We start from the raw sequence: 12,267 nt of genomic DNA on the forward strand, positions 1-12,267 counted from the left end.
GTATGAAAATAATATATTTTAATGTATTACAAATACAGTGAAAAATTATCATTCCGTAAAACACAGTAAAACATATTTGTATAAAACACACACACACTTTGAAAGCTAGTAAACTTTAACGTACTACACCCAGTGTGTATATGTAAACAGCATATGTAAACTGTAAAAAAAAAAAAAAAAAAAAATACATTAACAAAATACAGTGATCTGCAGAGGTATTATAAACAACAACAAAAAAACTAACTTGAGTCAATAAATCTAACTACAGTCAATAAAGTGCTGTCATTAATAGCTGCAAACAGTTACAGTACTATTACAACTCAAACCATCTTCATCTTTCAAGTGAATTGGAGTGACTGGTCTTTGAGTTTGCCTCGTTGCATTTCCTTCGAATCAGTGCTCACACCTCAGACGTGTTGGAAATTGTTTGATCACAGTGTCTGTGAAAGGGGAAAAAGAGGAGTTTATTTTTATATTAAAGCAAAATTAACCTCTGTTAAAAAAGTAACTGTTCCTTTCAAAAGGGAACTTGCACTGCTTCGATGATGCTATTGGGGAACGATGTTCTCTAGGCGCCTCTTTAATACTTCTGAGTCGCACTAGTAGTGTCATAGGCTGTCGGCAGTTAAATTCTATTGCCGTGATTGTGCAGCTTTTCAAACACCGGTTCACATGGAGGGTGTTCCCCATAGCGTCATCGATGCAGTGTCTCATTCCCTGTCCTCAGGGAACAGAGGTCGTAACCTAGACGTTTTTTATTACAACACAGTATGATGTTTTGACATTTCCCTCTGTTGTACATACAAGGTGAAAAAGACGTACTGTTAAATGTATTATAAATGCATTAAAGTACATTTGTTTTGTACTAAAAACATACTTGAGTACATATTTAATACATTTAATTGCAAGTCTTTTTCGCCTGGTAAAAATGGAATTCTTTAACATGGCATGTAATGCTTAGTTCATATTTTAACAGTAGACATTCAATATAAAATGTTAATGTAATTCAGAAAAGGAGTTAATAAAATATCTCTTGAACAACTGTGAAGTTTACATGGTATGTCACTGTATCACAGCAAAAAACAGGGTTCGTACACCTTTTCCAAGGTCAAATTCAAGCACTTTTCAAGCACTTTCAAGGTCCATTTTAAAGCTTTTTCCAGCACCTTACACCATAATTACATACCAATACATAGTCAAAATTATTATTTAGCGTTTTTTTTTATCACATTAAAAGAGATAATGCTATAAACAGCCAAAATTGTGTTTCGTAATCAGATATTTAAGCAAATCACAAGATTATTTTTTTCAAAATGTATCTAAGTAGATACTGCATAATACTTTTCATTAACTGATCGGATTTCTGTTTCCTGCATAAATTTAAATTAGGTCTGAAGCAGGACACCAGATTAAAGCTGTAGTCTACGATGTTGAAAATCGGTCGAGAATGCCTGAGACGGTTGGGAAGTTTTAAAAAACTCATCCCGCCCCTCCACACACACACCCCTCCCCTCTGTGCTACCTGATCCCTCCCACCGGGAAACGACCTGAACAACGTCACTCAGTCAAGCTGTGATCACCGGTAGTAAACATCCTCTCTCACAGCTGAAAGCAGTGAACACATAAAGCCTTGAAGGAATGAACACTTACAATTTTGACTGATTGACGTCATTTACTTTCACAACATTGCTTAGTCGCTTCAATCTAATGACCTCGCTAATGACACATCATATGTAAAGTTGACTTTCGACACTTGAACTTAGTTGCTTCATCAACAATTCAATGTCACCATTGTCCTAACAAAATAGCTCAGAGGCACACGTTTGAGTTCACGCCCACGCAAGATTAGCAACACATGCAATGTTCTAACAGAAACCCGCTAGGCCTACTGAAATATATTCAAGCACTTCAAGAAATATAATTACTTTGACCCGTGATAGGCGATGCTGAACGGCTAACAGTCCAATGCCGACCGGCAGCATGAGCATGTTGTCAGACTGATAAAAAACTATTTATGTAACACCTCACACCATAAAAGTATAAATAAATGCTTACCTGCTCAACAAAAAGTCAGCCGTGAGTGTAGGGGCAAGCAGGGCCGCTTGCTGCTGTCGGTTTGTTTTTTCTCCATTGCTGAGCTGATGCTACTTTGCTAGCTACCATAGACTGTCAGCGCGAAATTTCATATCGCAGGAGGGGGGCGGGGCGGGGCGGGGTGGAGACGCGAGCGCCACGTGGAGTTTCAAGTGGAGCAGGGGATTGGATGAGAGCAGTTGACCAATGTAAGCTGTCCGGCCGGACAGCTTACATTGGTCAACTTCTCTGCAGCTGTACACCCAATAGAGTGAATGGATTTTTTTCATTCTTTTTTCTCTTCATATTGTTAGGATTGTACTGTAGAACCATAACCAGCATCTGAACGAGGTTATTAATAATGAACAATCTTTGAAATCGTAGACCATAGCTTTAAGAGAAAAGATGATACAAATTAAACATCTTTAACTCTATTAATAATAGAGTATCATCTATCATCATTCTATCATTATAATAAATCTATCATCTTTAGCCTAATCTATAATAAGATTTTGTAAACAATCTTTTTTTCGAAAAGTTTGCAAAAAACTCACAAGCCAATTATGGAAGTGTGTACTGATTGGAAATTGATTGCAAATAAAGAAGCGCGTTTACACTTGCCTTTTAAATGTGTAAGTGGACAACTTCCGGATACAGGTCGCATGTTAATGTCAAAAAGTGTAAACGCAGCCATAGAAAGTTATCAAAAAGGCAATAAGGTTGTCAAGCTTGAACAAATATAAACACCAATCACACACTTCCATAATTGGCTGGTCAGTTTATTTTTATTTTTTTTTACTTTTCAAAGATCATTTACAAAATAGCAATAAAGCCAACATTTTCAGGTAATCAGAAATAAATACACAGCTTCATTTTGCAAATACAAACAAAATTAATGTCATGTTGTACATTGTTATAATAACTAATTCTGTTTTTTGCAGATGCATTGGACAATGTTTTATAGTTATTTTAAGACAGAGACAAATCTCTCCACTTAGATTTTAAACACATTTATCAAAGACTATAAGGGAATAAAAACAACACTAACAGTTACGTTTTCAATTAACGTTAGATAAAAAAATATATATATAAATGCTGTCATGATCACTCAACCTTAAGCAGTTGTAAAACATTTAAGAAAGTTAATCGCAAAAAAAACATCACCTAATCCATATGAATCGCGTGGTTTCCTCCAAGTCCTCTAAAGAAACACGATCGCTCCAGTTTAAATTTAGACTTCTCTAATCACATTCAAGGAACATACGCACAGCAAGAACCAATCACAGCCGTTCAACAGCTCTGGAACCAATCAGGATTAGTCACGTGTGTTATTCGTATTTTTCAAATTTAAACAAGTAGCCTACAACATATTTTTGGACAACATTTAAACATCTTTGGAAAATGTATCTCTATATGCAATTAAAATAATATGATGTTGATATCCTTGTGGGAATTTCAGTAGTAAAAACATATCATGTAATGGACAACAGCCTAGCCCTTTACAAGTAAAAGTGAACAACATTAATTTTAAGTGCTTATATTGCAATGCTTAATAAACTTGACAAATGTTTATAATACATTAGAAGTATATATATATATATATTAAAATGATAAATACATAAATATTACAAATATATTGCACTAGGCCTAAGTGTTTAAAGTACTTTAAAACACACTAAAAGCTTAATCATTTTGCTATGTTCTTACACAAGTTACACATAAAATGTACTTTAAGAGCAACATAAGTATGTTTTCTTTAAATACACTAAAACTTCACACAAATATTGTGTTTAGCATATTTCTTAAAAGTATAATTAAGCATATATTTATTACCAATGTACTTCTAGTGCATTTGTTAGAAATATATTAAAAGTATGCTTGTGTTTAGCATATTTTGTAAAAGTATAATTAAGCATACATTTATTACCAATGTACTTATTGTGCACTTTTTAGAAATATATTAAAAGTATGCTTGTGTTTATCATATTTCTTAAAAGTATAATTAAGCATATATTTATTACCAATGTACTTCTAGTGCATTTATTAAAAATATATTAAAATTATGCTGGTATTTAGCATATTTCTTAAAAGTATTATTAAGCATATATTTATTACCAATATACTTCTAGTATACTTTTTAGAAATATATTAAAATGCAATTCAATATATTTTTAATGCACTTCAAATAAGCATGTTGGTAATACAAATGTATTATAAACATACTATTTGTATTTCAAGTATATTTTTAATACATTTAATACTACGTCTTTTTCACCTGGGTTGACAATTTAAATGCTGTAGTGTGGGCCAGTGTCAGTATTTGACAACATATCTGGCTAAATCAAGTTGGAACAGTATTAAATCTTACTTTACTCTGATGTCAGGAAAAGATGAAACTCCAAAATAAGACTGGTGGCACTTGAACGAACTGTGAACTGTAAGCTGCAACAGAACACACACACACACACACACACACACACACACACACACACACACACACACACACAGTATCTTAATATGATATGAAATAATTATCTGAAACAACATTACATGGGGAGGTGGTGGAGAATATATTTGTCATGATGTAAACAAAAATGGACTCAAATTAACCAAACCAGTACAGTATTAAATGCTGTAGTGTGGACCAGTGTCAGTATTTGACAAAATATCTGGCTAAATCAAGATGGAACAGTATTAAATCTTACTTTACTCTGATGTCAGGAAAAGATGAAACTCCAAAATAAGACTGGTGGCACTTGAACAAACTGTAAGCTGCAACAGAACACACACACACACACACACACACACACACACACACACACACACACAGTATCATATAATTTATTTATTTATTTTTTGAAACAACATTACATGGGGAGGTGGAACTGTCAAAATTGGACAAAAATTGACATATTATACCAGAAATTCAGTGGAAAAAAGTAAGTTAGGTAACGTTAGGCCTAACATGATAATATCTTGCCTGACATTTTAACATTACTGGAGGGGAGAAAATACGCGCTCAGGGTGTGATAAAAATCCGGACAGCTAACGTTAATTAAATCACCTAACCTCCCAGAGAGAAAGAATATACCATCCATCCAAATAGCTTTTTACTCAAAGTTATTAATTATCAAATACATTTTTACTCAAATCTACGCTAATTTGCTAACTTGGTTTGCCACAGTCATTTCAGAAATAAAATCATCGGTATGTTGAACGGTATGAACGGTAATGTTTTACAGCTAAGTAACTACAAATAAAGCATATTTTAACCATTCTTACCGTGTTCCGTGCTTGTCGACCTGCCGGTTAGCTTTTCCATAGTGCGGAGAATGATTCTGTGACGATGGCGACAGTTGAAATTAGGCGCGTTTGGTCAGCGGGTCCTTCCAGCGTCTGTAGCGAGTCCGCGAGGTGACAGTGCGTCAGGAGGCGGGGCACGTGTTAAGGCGCGTCCGAAGTGCGGATCCCATGTGATCCGTTCTGGGTCCGCCGATTAAAACCGCAGGCGGGGCCGATTTTGTTCTCTGTTCTCCGGTTGTCAGATAGTCATCTGAATGACGGTTCATGTGTGAACGTTAATAGGCCAATTATATGTCAAGTCAATGCATTATTCTATCCTTTTTGTATTAGTGTTTAAAATATTTAATTTACAACTAATTATATTGACTTTGTGATGAGGTTCAGTTCTTGTATAGTCACGGAAGGAAGAAGACAGGGCTCGGCTGTAACTGGGACCATGGCCGTAGCCAGCTATGAGGTCACCGAGGTCCGGACCTCGGTCATTTTTTTATATTCAAAAATAAAATGTCAAGATTTCTGAATGATTAATTAGCCGCCGTTTAAACCGCGTCATATGTGTGTTTGCGATTTATGTCGCTGCGAGAAGGTAGATCAGTGAACGGGGCTTGAGAGCGTGTTGTGAGCATCTAGACTGTAAAAAATGCGGCAGAGCGCTTTATGCCACTTTATTATAATTTATAAATAAAGCGCAAAAGAAACTACAAGCATGATGCAACAGCATCGTAGTTGATGTCAATTTGTAAGTCATGAAATGACCAAAAAGTGCCAATAAACTTTTTTTTTTTCTTTTACATTTCCGATAATGGCGCGTATAATTTGCACTAAGTGCCTGTCTTTTTAGCAAAATAAGACACTATACTAAATAGCTACAGTGGCATAGGTCGTTGGGCGTGCGTGAGGTGTTTGAAACTAAGTAGCTTTTGACGCGTTCGACTCGAGTTCGAATCCGCCTTTTGCCGAACTCGCTCTTCTCTCTTTTCCCAATACACATGAGATGTAAAATGTATAGCCTAACATAAAGGTCTCTAGCGTTATATTTTGCCAACGAACTAATATCGAAACCGTGATATGGTTTTGTGCTTTATAAAACAGCACAAGACTTTAAGTATCCTATATAGGCATTATGTTTGTGCTGCGTGATTTAAAGAAAAGTGCGCACTTTGCTCACGCGATCAAAGGGTTTATTTCTTGCAAGTGAAGCCATTAGGACAAACGTATTGTAATTTTCCTATAGTGTAATGTAAAATATACTTTTGAAATATTCATTTTCATTTATTAGGCTATATGGATAATTATAGAAATCATTATTATATTATTATACTAATTGTTTGGCATACTAAAACACCAGTGATAATATAATGTAGACTGAAACTCTATATCATAACTAAAAAATATGTTTGAGCCCCCTTTAATGTCCAGGTACAAGTCAATGTTTTTTATTTGTGCACAGTTCATGGGTTGAAGCCTGTTGAAGCTCTTAATTTTGAGCTCTCAAAGAGCACCAGATTGATGCATTTAACCTTAAAATGTAAAAAAAATTCTTGCGGGGGAGCATGCCCCCGAACCCCCCTAGAGGGACAGAGCTCTACCCAACATAGTTTTACAAAATCCTATGGGAAAGATCGATCATTTATGAACTTTACTCCAGCATAGTACAACAAACTTCCTTTTAAGTCAGTAAACTAAAACTCTTTATGCAAAATTAAAATGTCCTTGGACAAACTATACATTTGGCCTGCCTAAGGGGGGGTCTACAAGACATTGATTGTGCCCAGGGGCCTCTGAATTCTTAATCCGGCCGTGCACCTCACCCCAGACCTCACTAATTTTCGAACCCTGGTTACGGCCTTGACTGGGACTCTCGTTTATTCACTCGTTTCAAAAATACAAACAAACAAAAATGTGCGCACGTAGCACGTTCACCGTGCGACAGCACAGCATAAACACAGACAATAATTCAGAATATAAATCATCAGTCTTTCTCTCAGGCAGGTAGCAGCGCACGAGGTCCCAGTTCCTCTCTCTCCCTCTCTCTCTCTCTCCCGGTCTGTTTATATCCGGTCTCTCCACGGCAATTACTGAAATCAGACACAGGTGTTCATCATCTGCACTTGACCTACTTACTCACCGCTCGCTTCCTTCCTCTCTCTCCAGCTACAGACTCCGCAGAACCACGCCCCTCTCGCCACAGACTTATATCTTAATTTATTTTTAATATTATTACTGTTTTTAAACTTACTGTGCAAGGGCGACCATAGACACTGACAGCCGTCATTTACCCTGCCATACCCAGCTGATGCAAAGCGTAAATTTATATTGTTGTGGCAAAAATTCATTAAACAATCATCAACTGCGTAAGAGACACTCTGAAATTCAAATGATCATTAAAAAGTATTTTATTCTTGCAAGAAGGGAAGGCCCAGTTGCCACACAGAAGTCAAGAGTACAGTCTGTGGAACAAGTGCGTCAACGAGGGAGGAAGAAACAGAGCCTTTATATCTTTTCCAAGGTCTCTTACAAGCCGGCTCTTATCTATAGAAGGACAGGTTTTCTAGTGATCTAATTCTTCTGAGTTTATTCCTACAAACTCAGAAGTCCCAAATGGGACCACTTCTGATCCCAAGGGGTCAGAGGTTCCCTTTTCAGCTGTCTCCCCCTTTGTCTCACAGTGTTCACATTAGTTCAGAAACACAAGTCAGCTATAATATGATTTCAAAGTCTTACTGCAAATGGAGATTCATACTGCAATCAATGAAAATCAAAAATTTCTATTACAATATCTACACAGAAGAAAGCATTGTCTAGGCCAGGGATGGGCAACTTCGGTCCTGGAGGGCCACTGTCCTACAGAGTTTAGCTCCAACCCTGAAAAAATCACCTGCCTGTAATTTTCTAGTAATCCTGAGGACCTTGATTAGCTTGTTCAGGTGTGTTTGATTAGGGTTGGAGCTAAACTCTGTAGGACAGTGGCCCTCCAGGACCGAAGTTGCCCATCCCTGGTCTAGGCTCTTCCCTGGTATGGGTTGTGTCGAGCCATAAGTCTGGTTGTTTGATAAGAAAAATATGAAATGTAGTAGTTGCAATAAACGCATTAAGAATCCATACAACTGCAGCAGCGGAGGACTTTTATTCTGCTGTGCGGAACTGAGGAAGAACTGATGATGAAACATCGAAACAACGAAAATCAGAGGAAAGGGGCGTTTCATTCCTGCCTACGTGTAGAAATCGAATATTCAAGCTGTTTATATATTTTTTTTACCTGAGAACGAAAAACGAAAAATCAAGCGGAATACTTTTTAAAAAAATAAAAAAAAACGAAAAAGGAACTGTTTTCTCGTTTTTCTACTTTCAATATTAAATCAAAAAACGAATGAACGTGGACCCACACCTTGTTTATTTTCTTTATTTTACAAAAGTTTTACAGATTACTTTTTCATATTTTTTTTCCTGTATGACCATACATGACGGAGTAATTTAAGTCTGTTGTGCTCCTATGTGAAGAAAATCAAACAAAACGTGCTGGTGCGTTTGTCGACCCCTAAGGGTTAAACACTATAGTCTTGGCTATTTTCCCCTCAATAAACAACAAATCCTTTTCAGCTTCACAGTATTCAGAACAGAATGAGAATGAAAAATAAGTAGCTATAAATTATATATTGAACTATTAAATAAAACACAAATACAAATTTAAATCACTATAAAAAAACATACAAACATCAAGCCAGAATGAATTTATTTAAAAGTGAAACTGTACGGCACTGGGCTCACCTCTCTCATTCGGCTCATATCCAAATATGTTTCTATATTTGCCACTTAACATTTGGTTGCAAGTTATTCATTATGTAAACAAGGCTTTGTACTTCACTCGTGTTCCAAAACAGGATCCTTCACACGCGCAAAAATGTGCTTGGTTGGGCATTGGGCACGATGATTTTACAGCAGACCATTTTATTTGAGCAGAGTAACTTTTATGTTTGGTTGACTGCATTTTAGTTTAATGATGAATGGCTGAAATGTCAAGTCAAGTCATCTTCATTTATATAGCGCTTTTAACAATGTAGATTGTTCCAAAGTGGCTTTACAGAGATACAAGGATAGTTTAAAGTAACAGAGATTGTTTTGGCTTTATAGCAGTTCTTGAATAAAGTTATTTTCCAGCTAAAGTTAATTTGATTGATTCACTTCGGTCGCAATGATCATTAGTTATTAACTTAGGGGCTGCTAACACAACACCGTTTTAACAGGAAACTCTACACAGACTTTAAATGCGAAACCTGTGAGAACGCTGATGGCGTGCACATGCGTATTATGAGTTCAGTCTATTGGTTTGCGCAAAATGTCAAGTTAGCAACACTAGAATATATTAGGGGTTTAACGGTTCATATAGCTCACGGTTTTAGGTTCAAAGTTTCGGTATGGTTCGGTATGTGCTATGTTAACGGAAAAAAAGGACTACTGTCAGATAAAAAGAAAGTAAATAAGAACAAATAATCTAACTACAAGCAACAGCACAAATAAATACAATAGAGCAAAGTACTAAAAAAGAAAATGAATAAAGTAATCAAATGTAAAATAACATTGCATATTTGACTAAAAATGAAATATTAATCCTTTTTAAAGTTACAAAAGCTATTCAAGTGATTCCTTGTCTTTTGTGGTTTGATTTAACATTAAAAACACAGACAGCAGGAATATTAGGGTACTGTCCCTTTAAGGCATAATGCACAGATTCAGTGCACTGATTCTGTTACACATGCATTGTCTTTCTCGACCGTACAGTATAAGTTCACTTAAGGCATAACAGACTGTCCGCTAGGATACTCATCAAGACAGATATGTTGACTGTGTGATAATTTTTGTGTGAATTTGTCCATTTAAGCACACAACTCAATTGAAGTCAATATTTGCACGCTGAGACGTGTGCACACTTTGGATGGCACACACAAATCTTTCGAATTCCCTTTCGAAAGGGAACTCGCACTGCGTCGATGACACTTTGGGGAACGCCTCCACGTGAACCGGTGTCTGAAACGCTTATCCAATCATGGCAATCATATTGACCGGCGACAGCCTATGACGTCACTACTAGTGCAACCAGGAATTATATAAGGGGCGCCTGAAGAACATGTCATCCTCTTTTCATCTTCAGGGACTGTTTTGTTTGTATGCTTCAACCCGAAACTTCAAAAGGTAATCATGTCTTGTGAAAAACGCTTCAGGAAATATGTGGATCCGTGTCTAAGATATTTGACACCTGATGACACACACAACTTGTGCGTTTACTCTTTGGGCCCCTCGGAGGCTCGTGAGCTGCTGAATTGAGGATGTGTTGTCACTAACATCCTCTGATCCGGCAGCGAGTGCTCTGCTGGCACCCAGCCCAAGAGAGCAGGAGATGGCTGATGAGGGTGAAGAGGATGTACAACCCAGACCCTCACAACCCCCCTGCCCGGAATATTGTTGTTGTTGTTGGCATATTGAGTTGTTGAGTGTTATGGAACGCGCTTCAGGCTTCAGCTGCCGTGGGAGCGTGTGAGGGAAGAGACCGCTTGACAAACGGTTTCTTTCTGGCCATTACGCTCCAGCTCCCTTGAGCCTTCCATTCCAGCCCGATCTACACAATGTGATCGAAAAGGCATAGAACCCGTATTCAGCGTGCATCCATCACCATCAGTGAGCGAACTACGCTGATGCTGAGAGGATGCGCGAACACAGGTATGTGTCGGTGCCCCCAATTGACGAGATGTTCGCGAACTATCTCGCAACTGGAGAGGCACCGACACTGAGTGCTCTGGCCCTGCCTTCTAAGCCACTTAAGATAACATCAAGCTTAAATGGTAGGGCAAACAATGGCTGTGTCGCAAGCATACCAGGCTGATCTGCTGAAAGATTTGGAGAAGGTCAGGGTCTTTCCCCTGACGCAGTGGACGAGCTGCGCCGCACCACAGATTAGCTCTTCGGGCCACCAAACAAACAGCCGCCAGGGGTTGGACGCTCGATGGCGGCGAAGATGGCCACGGAGAGGCATCTGTGGTTGAACTTGGCTGACATCGGGGAGAAAGAAAAAGCTTTTCTTCTTGTTGCACCAGTGTTGCCTTCTGAACTTTTCACCACCTCCGTTGAGGCGGTGGCCATCTTGGACCCCAGTCTCTATGAGGAGGGCTCGAGTAATGACATTCAGCTCTTAAATAGACATCTAGACTTTTCAAAGCCAGGTGGCTATTTCAGTAATTAATTCTTCAGAATGGAGCCAGAGAACAGCCAGACAAGTAAACACTGTCTGGATAAAAGCATAATATGGTTTGTTAAAAATAACAATGCGTAAAACAGACAGAGTCCGGTTAATGTATGTTTCTGTCGATGGATACGCATTCTGGCTTCCCAATATGTTACAACAGCGATGATAAAAAAAAAAAAAAGTAGACAAAACATTCACTCTTTGTAAACTCAATATGAGTGCCGTATGCTCTAATGTGACCAGCCTTTTACATCGTCATCACCCGGGTGTTGATAGCGCGCAAGTGCAGCTGAGACCTAAACAGCACACATTGCTATATGTTTAAACTAAACTAATTTAAACATTAGTTTAAACATTTAAGCGCAAAAATACGCAAAAGGGAACTTGCACATTCGCTTAAACATTTAAGCGCAAAAATATGCAAAAGGGAACTTGCACATTCGCTGTGAGAAGATTTGTGTGTGCACTCATCCGTAGCATACACACAGAAATCCAGACAGTGTGCAATATTGAGATCTCTTTCAAGTCTTTGGCTTGAACAGACAAATTCACACAAAAATTTTCAACATGCCCATCTTGGCGAGCATCCTAGCAAACAAAGTAGGTTATGTCTTGAGTTAATTTAAACAGTCGAGAAAGACATCGCATTTGTA

The 12,267-nt window shown here is 37.7% G+C and overlaps 1 protein-coding gene across 1 annotated transcript in view; it reads left to right on the forward strand.

Annotated features, from left to right (window-relative positions):
• plxdc1 (plexin domain containing 1) overlaps positions 1-12,267 on the forward strand; it is a 629,959-nt gene that overhangs the window by 291,288 nt on the left and 326,404 nt on the right. The gene's annotated exons all lie outside the window — the stretch shown is intronic.

This window comes from Squalius cephalus (assembly GCF_949319135.1).
Source record: "Squalius cephalus genome assembly, chromosome: 19".
Lineage (NCBI taxonomy): Eukaryota > Metazoa > Chordata > Actinopteri > Cypriniformes > Leuciscidae > Squalius > Squalius cephalus.